The sequence below is a fragment of the Arachis hypogaea genome, chromosome 10 (assembly GCF_003086295.3).
Source record: "Arachis hypogaea cultivar Tifrunner chromosome 10, arahy.Tifrunner.gnm2.J5K5, whole genome shotgun sequence".
NCBI classification, from domain to species: domain Eukaryota; kingdom Viridiplantae; phylum Streptophyta; class Magnoliopsida; order Fabales; family Fabaceae; genus Arachis; species Arachis hypogaea.
The window spans coordinates 93823606-93837087 of record NC_092045.1 but is presented as its reverse complement, the minus strand read 5'-3'; positions in this window follow the sequence as shown (position 1 = coordinate 93837087).

Below are 13482 nucleotides of genomic sequence, written 5' to 3'. Positions count from 1 at the left end.
CTAAAAAATTTTAATACGAAGAAAAGATGTGAGTTTTTGCTGGAAATGGAGTTTTTTTGGTGTATATAGCAGGTGCAAGTATAATACGCAGGTTACGTGCTGACTCAGCACGTATGTAGCATGCTGGACATGTGTCCAAATCCAGAGCAACACGCACCCTGCATGTTGGACATGTGTCAAACGATGGTTAGATGACATTGCAACACGTAATTTGCCTCTGCCTATAAAATCCAAAACTCGTTATCATTTTACTGCACTACGAGAGAGGTGTTTTTCTACACTGTTGGTGTAATGGAGGACATTGCAAATATAGTAGTTTACCACAACGGTGAGGTTATACGAAATACATATGAGGAGGTGAGCTTTGTGTGTGAATACATTTTTGTTTGTATTTCTGTGCACTATAACATTCGCAGAACTACAGTACGGAGTTTTGTCAGAGTATAGAGAGTGATATTTTAAAGAGAGTAAGCAACATTTTCTACAGGAGTCCTGTTATCGTAATTAGCGGCCTAATACAGTTTGAGGTTATACCGATTGTTGATGAAATAAGTATTCAACGGATGTTTCATATTCACCAGCAACCTCAAGTGCAAAATCCAAGAATTGAGTTGTATGTTGAGTTTGAACATATAGCTACGGATGAGATTCAACATGATCCAGATGTGCGAGATGACAGAGTTGAAGTATACAAAGGAATGAACAATGATAGCGACGAGGAGTTCGAAGCTACGTACGAAGCCAATGATGAGGATGAGGACGACGATAGGGTTGGTGAGGCAGTTGCGAAAACTTTAGTGGTTCCACCTGCAGTGAGTCAACCGATGGACGTTTTACCTTTTATGCGTAGCTTGGATCTTGACACCATGCATGCACCGGAGTTCCCCGAATATGTGAACATAGGTACGTGAGCAATGGGTAGTATGTTTCCTTAATTTTGTTTTGACGGATTCGTGAGCGACAATTTATTTCTTTTATAGGTATTACTGATCCTGAGGACGGGAAGTTCAGGATCGGAATGAAAAACAGTTCTAAAAAAATCAATCATTGCGGCAATTCGGGGTTACATTATTTTCAGAGGAGTCGATTATGTTATTTATGAATTCGAGCCACAGACGTTCTATGCAAAATGCAAGACTTATGAACGTGGGTTTGATTGGCTTATCTGAGCCAGTTTGATACAGTAGAAAGCTTGTTGAGAGATACAACGGGAGGCACACGTGTTCCATGGAAACAATCTCACAAGATCACTTCAAGTTGGGCTCGAACATGATTGCTGAGGCTATGAAGCCATTGGTTGAATCTGACTCATCCATAAAGGTGAAATCTATAATTGTAGAAGTTCAGGCAAGATTAACTACACTATTAGTTATCGAAAGGCTTGGTTGGTAAAGCAGAAGTTGATAGCCAAAATTTTTGGTGGGTGGGAAGAATCTTACCAAACTTTGTCATTATGGTTCTCGGCAATGGTTCAGAAGATGCCTAGTTCACAAGTCCAAATAGAAACACGACCTCTGTATAACGGGAGTGAAGAGGTAGACGGTGTTAAGATACTTCATCGGGTATTCTGGAGTTTCAATCCATGCATAAGAGCTTTCAAATATTGCAAGCCGCTGGTTCAAGTTGACGGCACCCAACTATACGAAAAATATAAAGGTTGCCTTTTGGTTGCAATTGCGCAAGATGGGAATAAAAATATTGTGTCAATTGCTTTTGCCATCGTAGAGGGTGAGACCGCTAATATGTGACACTTTTTTCTTAGTAATTTATGAAGGGATGTTGTAAGAGGAGACAACATGGGTATAATCTCCGATCGTCATGAGTCAATTCGAGCAGCAGTAAATCATAGCGGAGGTGATTGGAGACGAACCTTGTCAAGTGCATTAATTCAGTGTTAAAGGGTGCCCAAAATATTCCTATCTTGGCGCTCGTCTGAGCAACATACTACCAGTTGAACAATGTATTTACACGGAAGAATACGGAGGCTCGCTAGTGCAAGCGTGCTGGGGTGGCTGCTGAGGAATGAACTCTGACAACCTCAGGTACATCTAGAATAAACCAAGGAATCAACTCCGATAATCAGTAGACGGGCTAAAGTTGGCGATTGGTTGTAGATGCTTCTTTCGCAATCGAATCTTGTGGCGATTCCCCTATTGCTGTATCCATTCAGCACGTATCGTGTTCCAGTCATGGCATTGTACTCGCTGAAGAGTGTAGCACTACTGCTCAACTGAGATGGCTTGTGTAGGCAGAGAGGGACTGTGCATACCCGTATTGGTGAACCACTCAGTTCGCAGGATGTCATTTGATACACTCGAATGAAACCAACGGCGCTACTGTGTCACACACATCAAGGTGTCCATGTAGTTCGGCAGGTATGATGATGCCGATGTATGGCCTCTAGACAAACTGTAAAATATTGCATGGGCCGTTAGATTATTAATACCGTAATTTATTCTTATAAATTAATACCGATACTGACCTCATCCATGTAGTCTATGTCGTGCCTAAGGCTCCGTTTGTTTAGTGTATAGCATGAGACATGGATACAGAGACATATACTATATAGACATAGACACAAAATACATGTATATATGTTTTATGTTTGGCAAAGAACATACATAAAAGACATAAAATTTTAAAAATTCAATAATACCCTCATCATCTACCTTTACCACCATCATCGCTATCTATATTTTTTTCATCAATGCTGCAGTGATTCTTTTTTTTTTCATCTCCATTCATAACAAAAAATTACCCAGATAACAAAAATTTCAATAATTTCAACAACAGATTCAATATATATCTTCTTAATCAAATAACAAGCAATTAATTGGCATGATTCTCATTTTGAATCCCTTGTGTCAATTTTAAGTTGTTAAAAAAATTAATTAGAGGGTGAGATATTTCAACGTGTAGAAGCCAACGGAAATAATTTATCCATAGTATTCAGACTATAATTTTTTTCCTAACACGGATTGATAATAAAAAACAAAAAAAATAGAATTTTACTTTAGGAAAAAAAATCCAGAAAGGGGAAAATAGAAGGATGAACAGAGATGAAGATGGAGGCACGATGGGTTGATGATAGAGGTTCGATTGCGACATGGCAGAGATACAAATCACAGAGTTGGAGATTGAGATGCAATCTAGAGAGTATGAGGAGAAAGTGAGGCAGTGACAATGGCAGAGGCACTTCAGTAGAGGAGGTTGGTTGGCCATGAAGAGAGAAGAAACAGAAATTGAAATGGGGAGGAGAAGAGATTCTGCTTGGTTGGCCATGAAAAGAGAAGAGAGAATAGATGGAAGTTGAAATGGAGAGGAGAAGGGAAGGGAGAAGAGATGAAGAGATCTGGAGATGGATGAGAGGAGATGACAAAAATAAAAATATAGAAATAAAATAAGGGTCAAATTGTCAAAATAATCAGTGTCTCAATATTAATTTTTGTGTCACAACTTATTAGAGGTACACTGAATACATGTAATTTGTGTCAATCTGTGTACCATCGTGTCCTTCAAAATTGTGTGTCTCAACAACCAAACACAGGACGTGTGTCTCAACAACCAAACAGAGGACGTGTGTCAGCGTGTCTCTGTCTTATGCACACACACCCACTAACCAAACACTACCTAATAGACGCCACGCTCCTCGACATCCACGCGCTGGTTCATGAATGATGACTCCACCTGCAATACACAACATTATAACAAAGTTTAAATTACGTATTGCCAGTTAAACATACATAAAATACGAGTCAAATTCCAATAAATTATGTACTGTTACCTGCGTGAAACCAGTATATTAGCTGGTACAAGTTGCTGCCTTGGAGTGGGCACAAGAAACGACATTCTCTTCCACGCCCAAACAAACAACAAATCAAGCGGGCCATCCATCTCCTTGCAATTGTATCATGATGCATGGCATAGTGACCTATAAAACTGTGCAAGAGTTGCTGACCCCCCAACTGCAAGTGCCAATTTGCAAGAAATTTTAGAGCAGTGGTGGATACTTCGCGTGGTCATATGCCGTCGAATTATCCATGAAGAGGTTGGTACCCAACAGACAGAAGATGTGACACCTGACGTATCATTGAATAGACTCCCAAGTGTCTAAAGGCTATGTGTCTTTGATATGGCGTACCCAAGCCAACTTTATATAACTTTTAGGAGAACTACTCACAACGGGTTCGATGCCAAAAATCGCTAGGCTCTGGTTGACCAAGAAGTCCTGACTACTATCGGTCCAACCGATCCTAACCTCTCCATCAATCGGTAGGTCAAATATGTATAACATGTCCTCTAGTGTCACTGTAACCTCACCGGCTAGCAATGCGAAAGAATGAGTCTATAGTCTTCACCTTTCCATAAGTGCAGATAGTAACGCAGAATGCCCTCTGATCTCTCCAACTCTCGAGATATGGTAGAATCCTATTGTTCGTAAGGCCTGGTCAATCGTCGAATGCCACATCTCCGACGGATCAAGCTTACGAGGTAGTATATTCTTGTTAACCTGGTGCAGTTCAACCGAAATACCAAAAAAAATAATTATATTTATTTTTATTTTATTTATTAATTTAATAAATACCAAAAAGAATAAATTAATAACTTACTTCAACAGAAAATAAAGTAAATAATAATTACAAAAAATTCAAATTTCTTATTATTCATATTTATATTTTTATTAGGCTCAGTAATTACAAAATAAAATGAAGTAAAAATAATATTAAAACACAAAATAAATATAATTATACATTATTCAATTAGCAAAGTATATTTTTATGATTATATTGATTATTAATTTTAATAAAATAATAATGTTGAAACAGAAACTAAAATAAATAATAATTACATAAAATTTGAATTTTTATGTACAAATATTATTATTTTTCAATTTAATAATTAAAATTAAAATAACATAACCATATTATAACAAAAAAATAGAAAAAATATATGTGTTATTTATTAATTTAGTAATTAACAAAAATATCATATGTATATTATTTATTAATTTTAATAATTAATAAAATATAAAATATCATATTATAACAAAAAATAAAAAGATAATATTATAAAAAATTATACATACTAACAACAGAAAAATAGAAACAAAAAAGAATAAGATTATTTTGGAAAAATAAAAAATTATAATTAATTATATTATTTATTCATATTATCAGAGATAATAGTACAATTAGACTAATATTAACCAAATAAATAGTAACAAACTACTAAACAAAGATGAACAAATTAATCAAAAATAATAAACTTACATAATTAGGATATCCTAAATAATTGATAATATGATTTTGCATGAATGTATAATCACACACCATTTTAGATATTCTAATCTCACTCTTAACTAAAACTAACTTATTCTCTCTCAATTATATCATAAAACACACATCTCTATTCTCCACACAATGAATGAAATGCAATGAAAATGAAATGTTGCTCCACAAGCTATGCATGAAATGAAATGAAGATGAAGCCACACCCGTCCCCTTTAATACCCTTGGAACTTTAAAGTTGTAAACCATGAAGCAAACCCTTAACGCTAGTGACGTGATGAGCGGATAATTTATACGCTTTTTGGCATTGTTTTTGTATAGTTTTTAGTAAGTTTAAGCTACTTTTAGGGATGTTTTCATTAGTTTTTATGTTAAATTCACATTTCTGGACTTTACTATGAGTTTGTGTGTTTTTCTGTGATTTCAGGTAAATTCTGACTGAAATTGAGGGATTTGAGCAAAACTCTGAAGAAGGCTGACAAAAGGACTGCTGATGCTGTTGGAATCTGACCTCCCTACACTCGAAATGGATTTTTCTGGAGCTACAGAAACCCAATTGGCGCGCTCTCAACGGCGTTGGAAAGTAGACATCCAGGGCTTTCCAGCAATATATAATAGTCCATACTTTATTCGAATATTGACGACGTAACTTGGCGTTGAACGCCAAGTTCATGCTGCTGTCTGGAGTTAAACGCCAGAAAAACGTCATGATCCGGAGTTGAACGCCCAAAACACGTCATAACTCAGAGTTCAACTCCAAGAGATGCCTCAACTCGTGGATTAATCAAGCTCAGCCCAAGCATACACCAAGTGGGCCCCGGAAGTGAATTTATGCATCAATTACTTACTCATGTAAACCCTAGTAGCTAGTCTAGTATATATAGGACATTTATCTATTGTATTAGACATCTTTGGTCTCAGTTCTGTTTTATTCTTCATCTTAGGAGATCATTGATCACGTTAGGAGAGGGCTGGCCATTCGGCCATGCCTGAACCTCTTTTACTTATGTATTTTCAACGGTGGAGTTTCTGCACACCATAGATTAAGGGTGTGGAGCTCTGCTGTACCTCAAGTATTAATGCAATTCTATTATCTTTTATTCAAATCTCTCTTATTCTTATTCCAAGATATTCATTCGTACCCAAGAACATGATGAATGTTATGAGTCAAATTACCCTCATTATCATTCTCACTTATGAACGCGTGTGATTGACAACCACTTCCGTTCTACATGAAACAGAGCTTGAACGTGTATCTCTTAGATTCCCCAACAGAATCTTCGTGGTATAAGCTAGATAGATGGCGGCATTTATGAGGATCCGGAAAGTCTCACCTTGTCTGTGGTATTCCGAGTAGGATCCTGGGAATCCGGAAAGTCTCACCTTGTCTGTGGTATTCCGAGTAGGATTCCGGTAATGAATGACTGTGACGTGCTTCAAACTTGTAACCTGCTGGGCGTTAGTGACAGACGCAAAAGAATCAAGGGATTCTATTCCAGTAGGAGCAGGAACCAACCGGTGATTAGCCGTACTGTGACAGAGTGCGTGAGCATTAGTTTTCACTGCGAGGATGGGATGTAGCCATCAACCATGGGTGATGCCTCCAGACGATTAGCCGTGCGACTGACAACCGCATAGGATCATTTTCCCGAGAGGATGAAAGTAGCCACAGCTGATGGTGAACCCCTATACAAAGCTTGCCATGGAAAGGAGTATGAAGGATTGAGTAGAAGCAGTAGGAGAGCAGGCGTCCTTGAGCCATGCAGCACCTCCATTCGCTTATCTGAAATTCCCACCAATGAATCTGCATAAGTCTTCTATCCTTTTATTTAATCTATTCTTTTATCTTTATTTTCGAAACCCATAAACCATTTTAATCTGCCTAACTGAGATTTACAAGGTGACCATAGCTTGCTTCATACCAACAATCTCTGTGGGATCGACCCTTACTCACGTAAGGTTTATTACTTGGACGACCCAGTACACTTGCTGGTTAGTTGAACGGAGTTGTGAATTCAACTAGTGCCATAATAATGATTTCATACAAAGACAAACAACTTGAAAAGAATAGTGATCACAATTTCGTCCACCAAGTTTTTGGCGCCGTTGCCGGGGATTGTTCGAGTATGGACAACTGACGGTTCATCTTGTTGCTCAGATTAGGTAACTTTCTTTTCAAAAATCTTTTTCAAAAATTTCTTATATTTTTCGTTTTTCCAAAAATGTTTTTCGAAAAAAAAATTAATAAAAATACAAAAAAATTAGAAAACCATAAAAATAAAAAATATTTTGTGTTTCTTGTTTGAGTCTTGTGTTAATTTTTAAGTTTGGTGTCAATTGCATGCTTTTAAAATTTTTCTTGCATTTTTCGAAAAATCCATGCATTCATAGTGTTCTTCATGATCTTCAAGTTGTTTTTGACAAGTCTTCTTGTTTGATCTTGATGATTTCTTGTTTTGTGTCTTTTCTTGTTTTTCATGTGCACTTTTGCATTCATATTTTCCATGCATTAAAGATTTCTAAGTTTGGTGTCTTGCATGTTTTCTTTGCATAAAAAATTTTTCAAAATTATGTTCTTGATGTTCATCATGATCTTCAAAGTGTTCTTGGTGTTCATCTTGACATTCATAGCATTCTTGCATGCATTCATTGTTTTGATCTAAAAATTTCATGCATTGAGTATTTTTGTTGTTTTTCTCTCTCATAATTAAAATATTCAAAAATCAAAAAAATATCTTTTCCTTATTTTCCTCCAAATTTTTGAAATTTTGGGTTGACTTGGTCAAAAAATTTTCAAAATTAGTTGTTTCTTACAAGTCAAGTCAAAATTTCAAATTTTAAAAAGCTTATCTTTTCAAAATCTTTTTCAAAAATCATATCTTTTTCATTTTTTATAATTTTCGAAAATTTCAAAAATCTTTTTCAAAATATTTCCAAAATATTTTTCTTATCTTTTATATCTAATTTTCGAAAATTAACTAACAAGTAATGTGATTGGTTCAAAAATTTGAAGTTTGTTACTTTCTTGTTAAGAAAGGTTCAATCTTTAAGTTCTAGAATCTTATCTTATAGTTTCTTGTTAGTTAAGTAATTTTAAAAATTAAATCTTTTTCAAAATTTGATTTCAAAATAACTTATCTAACTTCTTATCTTCTTATCTTTTTCAAAATTTGATTTCAAATCTTTTTCAATCAACTAACTAACTTCCTGTTTGTTTCTTATCTTTTTCAAAACCACTTAACTACTTCTCTCTCTTCTATTTTCGAAAATATCCCTCTCTTTTTCAAAAATTCTTTTTAATTGTTTTAAATTTTAATTTTAAACTTATTTTATTTTTAATTTTCGAAATTACTAACTTCTTTTTCAAAAATTATTTTCGAAATCTTCTTTCTCTTTTCTTATTCTTTTTTATTTATTTAATTACTAACTCTTCTCTTCACCTCTCTTCATCCAAATCCGAATCCATCCTTCTTCTTTCTTCTACCCCTTTCTTCTTCTACTAACAATAAAGGAATCTCTATACTGTGACATAGAGGATTCCTCTTTCTTTTCTTGTTTTCTTCTCTTTCATATGAGCAGGAACAGGGAAAAAGGCACTCTTGTTGAAATTGATCCAAAACCTGAAAGGACTCTGAAGAGAAAATTAAGAGAAGCTAAATTACAACAATCCAGAAACAACCTTTCAGAAATTTTCGAACAAGAGAAGGACATGGCAGCCGAAAATAATAATAATAATAATGCAAGGAGAATGCTTGGTGACTTCACAAAGCCAACGTCCAAGTTTGATGGAAGAAGCATCTCCATTCCTGCCATTGGAGCCAATAACTTTGAGCTTAAGCCTCAACTAGTTGCATTAATGCAACAAAACTGCAAGTTTTATGGACTTCCATCTGAAGATCCTTATCAGTTCTTAACTGAGTTCTTGCAGATCTGTGAGACTGTAAAGACGAATGGAGTTGATCCTGAAGTCTACAGACTCATGCTTTTCCCTTTTGCTGTAAGAGACAGAGCTAGAATATGGTTGGATTCACAACCTAAGGATAGCCTGGACTCCTGGGATAAGCTGGTCACTACCTTCTTGGATAAATTCTTTCCTCCTCAAAAGCTGAGCAAGCTGAGAGTGGATGTTCAAACCTTCAAGCAGAAAGATGGTGAATCCCTCTATGAAGCTTGGGAAAGATACAAGCAGCTGACCAAAAGATGTCCATCTGACATGTTCTCAGAATGGACCATGTTAGATATATTCTATTATGGTCTCTCTGAATTTTCGAAAATGTCACTGGACCATTCTGCAGGTGGATCTATTCACCTGAAGAAAACGCCTGAAGAGGCTCAAGAACTCATTGACATGGTTGCAAACAACCAGTTCATGTATACCTCTGAGAGGAATTCCGTGAACAATGGGATATCTCAGAAGAAAGGAGTTCTTGAAATTGATGCTCTGAATGCCATATTGGCTCAGAACAAAGTGTTGACTCAACAGGTCAACATGATCTCTCAAAATCTGAATGGACTGCAACATGCATCCAACAGCACTAGAGAGGTAGCTTCTGAAGAAGCTTATGATCCTGAAAACCCTGCCATGGCAGAGGTTAATTACATGGGTGAACCATATGGAAACACCTATAACCCATCATGGAGAAATCATCCAAATTTCTCCTGGAAGGATCAACAAAAGCCTCAACAAGGCTTTAATAATGGTGGACGCAATAGGCTGAACAATAGTAAGCCATATCCATCATCTTCTCAGCAACAAACAGAGAATTCTGAACAAAACACTTCTAATTTAGCCAATATAGTCTCTGATCTGTCAAAGGCCACTTTCAGTTTCATGAATGAAACCAGATCTTCCATCAGAAATCTGGAAGCACAAGTAGGCCAGCTGAGTAAGAAAGTCATTGAAACTCCTCCCAGTGTTCTCCCAAGCAATACAGAAGAGAATCCAAAAGGAGAGTGCAAGGCCATTGATTTAATCAAAGTGGCCGAATGCATAGGGGAGGAGGAGGACAAAAATTCTAGTGAGGAAGACCTCCTGGGATGTCCTTCAAGCAAGAAGGAGCTTCCTATTAAGGATCCTGAGGAATCTGAGGCTCATACAGAGACCATAGAGATTCCATTAAATCTCCTTCTGCCATTCATGAGCTCTGAAGAATATTCATCCTCTGAAGAGGATGAAGATGTGACTGGAGAGCAAGTTGCTCAATACTTAGGAGCTATCATGAAGCTGAATGCCAAGCTGTTTGGTAATGAGACTTGGGAAAGTGAACCTCCCTTGCTCATTAGTGAACTGGATACTTGGATTCAGAAAACTCTACCTCAAAAGAAACAAGATCCTGGCAAGTTCTTAATACCTTGCACCATTGGCACCATGAGCTTTGAAAAAGCTCTATGTGATCTTGGGTCAGGGATAAATCTGATGCCACTCTCTGTAATGGAGAAGCTGGGAATCATTGAGGTACAACCTGCCTTGTTCTCATTACAATTGGCAGATAAGTCAATGAGACAAGCTTATGGAATAACAGAGGACGTGCTAGTAAAGGTTGAAGGCCTTTACATCCCTGCTGATTTCATAATCCTAGACACTAGAAAGGAAGATGATGAATCCATCATCCTAGGAAGACCTTTCCTAGCCACAGCAGAAGCTGTGATAGATGTCAATAGAGGAGAGTTAGTCCTTCAATTGAATGGGGACTACCTTGTGTTTAAGGCACATGGCCATCCCTCTGTGACAGAAGAGAGTAAGCATGAAGAGCTTCTCTCAGTTCAAGGTCAAGAAGAGCCCACACAGTCAAACTCTAAGTTTGGTGTGGAGACAACACACTAAATTGATCTGATCATCTTGTGGCTCCATGAGAGCCACTGTCAAGCTATTGACATTAAAGAAGCGCTTGTTGGGAGGCAACCCAATTTTATTTATCTAATTTTATTTTATTTTGTTTTAGTGTTATTTTTGTGTTGAATTAGGTACATGATCATGAGGAGTCACGAAAAAATCAAAGAAATTAAAAACAGAGTCAAAAACAGAAGAAAAAAATTTTTCACCCTGGAGGTAGCGCAGACTGGCGTTCAACGCCAGTAAGATGCATCTGGCTGGCGTTCAACGCCAGAACAGAGCATCTTTCTGGCGCTGAACGCCCAAAACAAGCAACAACCTGGCGTTTAACGCCAGGACGTGCACACAGAGGACAATCTGGCGCTGAACGCCAGAAACAAGCATGAAACTGGCGTTCAACGCCAGAAACATGCATTACATGGGCGTTTAACGCCCAGAACATGCACCAATGGGCGTTTGAACGCCAGAATGATGCATGGAGGCAATTTACATGCCTATATGGTGAAGGAATGGTATTTCTTTTCACCTCAGGAACTGTGGACCCCACAGGATCCCCACCTCAGGATCTGTGGACCCCACAGGATCCCCACCTACCATATTCCCACCTTACCTCTTAATCCTATTTTTGTGATTTGAATACCCCATGTCACAATTCCCAATATTCTTCATCAATCACCTCACTCCCTCTTCCCAATTACCCCATTCACCATTCACATCAACCCACTCTTCGCCATAAACCCCACCTACCTCCATAACATTCAAATTCAATTTCCCACCCATTCCCACCCAAAATGGCCGAAACCTAACCCTCCCCTCTCCCTATAAATACCCTTCCATTCTTCTTCATTTTCACACAACACAACCCCTTTCTTCTCCCACATAGCCGAACCCACTTCTCTCCCTCTCTACCATATTCTCTTCTTCTTCTTCTACTCTTCTTTTCTTTCTTGCTCGAGGATGAGCAAATTTTAAGTTTGGTGTGGTAAAAAGCCTAAGCTTTTTTTTCATTCACCATCAATGGCACCTAAGACCGGAGTATCCTCAAGAAAAGGAAAAGGGAAGGCAAAAGCTTCCACCTCCGAGTCATGGGAGAAGGAAAGATTCATTTCCAAAAGCCATCAAGACCACTTCTATGATGTTGTGGCAAAGAAGAAGGTGATCCCCGAGGTCCCTTTCAAGCTAAAAAAGAATGAGTATCTGGAAATCCGACATGAAATCCAAAGAAGAGGTTGGGAAGTCATAACCAACCCCATGCAACAAGTCAGAATATTGATGGTTCAAGAGTTCTATGCCAATGCATGGATCACTAGGAACCATGATCAAAGTATGAACCCGAATCCAAAGAACTATATCACAATGGTTCGGGGGAAATACTTAGATTTCAGTCCGGAAAATGTGAGGTTGGCGTTTCATTTACCCATGATGCAAGGTGATGAACGCCCCTACACAAGAAGGGTCAACTTCAATCAAAGGTTGGACCAAGTCCTAATGGACATATGTGTGGAAGGCGCCCAATGGAGAATAGACTCCAAAGGCAAACCGGTCCAACTAAGAAGACTGGACCTCAAGCCTGTAGCTAGAGGATGGTTGGAGTTCATCCAAAGATCCATCATCCCTACAAGCAACCGATCTGAAGTTACTGTGGATCGGGCCATCATGATTCATAGCATCATGATTGGAGAGGAAGTGGAAGTTCATGAAGTCATCTCCAATGAACTCTACAAAATAGCCGACAAGCCTTCACACATGGCACGGCTAGCCTTCCCCACCTTATATGTCACCTATGTTACTCGGCTGGAGTTATCATAGATGGAGATGTCTCCATTGAAGAAGACAAGCCCATCACATAGAAGAGGATGGAGCAAACAAGAGAAGTTCCTCACGGCCCTCAAGAAGAACTTGAGGAAGTTCATCATCAACAAATGCCTCAAGGAATGCACTTTCCTCCCAACAACTATTGGGAGCAACTCAGTACCTCTTTAGAAGATTTGAGTCATAATGTTGAACAACTAAGGGTGGAACATCATGAGCACTCCATCATTCTCCAAGAAATAAGAGAAGATCAAAGAGCAATGAGGGAGGAGCAACAAAGGCAAGGAAGGGACATAGAAGAGCTTAAGGACATTGTTGGTCCTTCAAGAAGAAAACGCCACTAAGAGGTGGATTCATTCCTTGTTCTTTATTTCTTTCTGTTTTCGGTTTTTAAGTATTGTGTTCATTTATATTTTGTGTCTCTACTTCATGATCATTAGTGTGTAACCATGCCTTAAAGATTATGAATAAAATCCATTAGTCCTTCACCTCTCTTAAAAGAAAAATGTTTTAATTCAAAAGAACAAGAAGTACATAATTTTCGAAAAT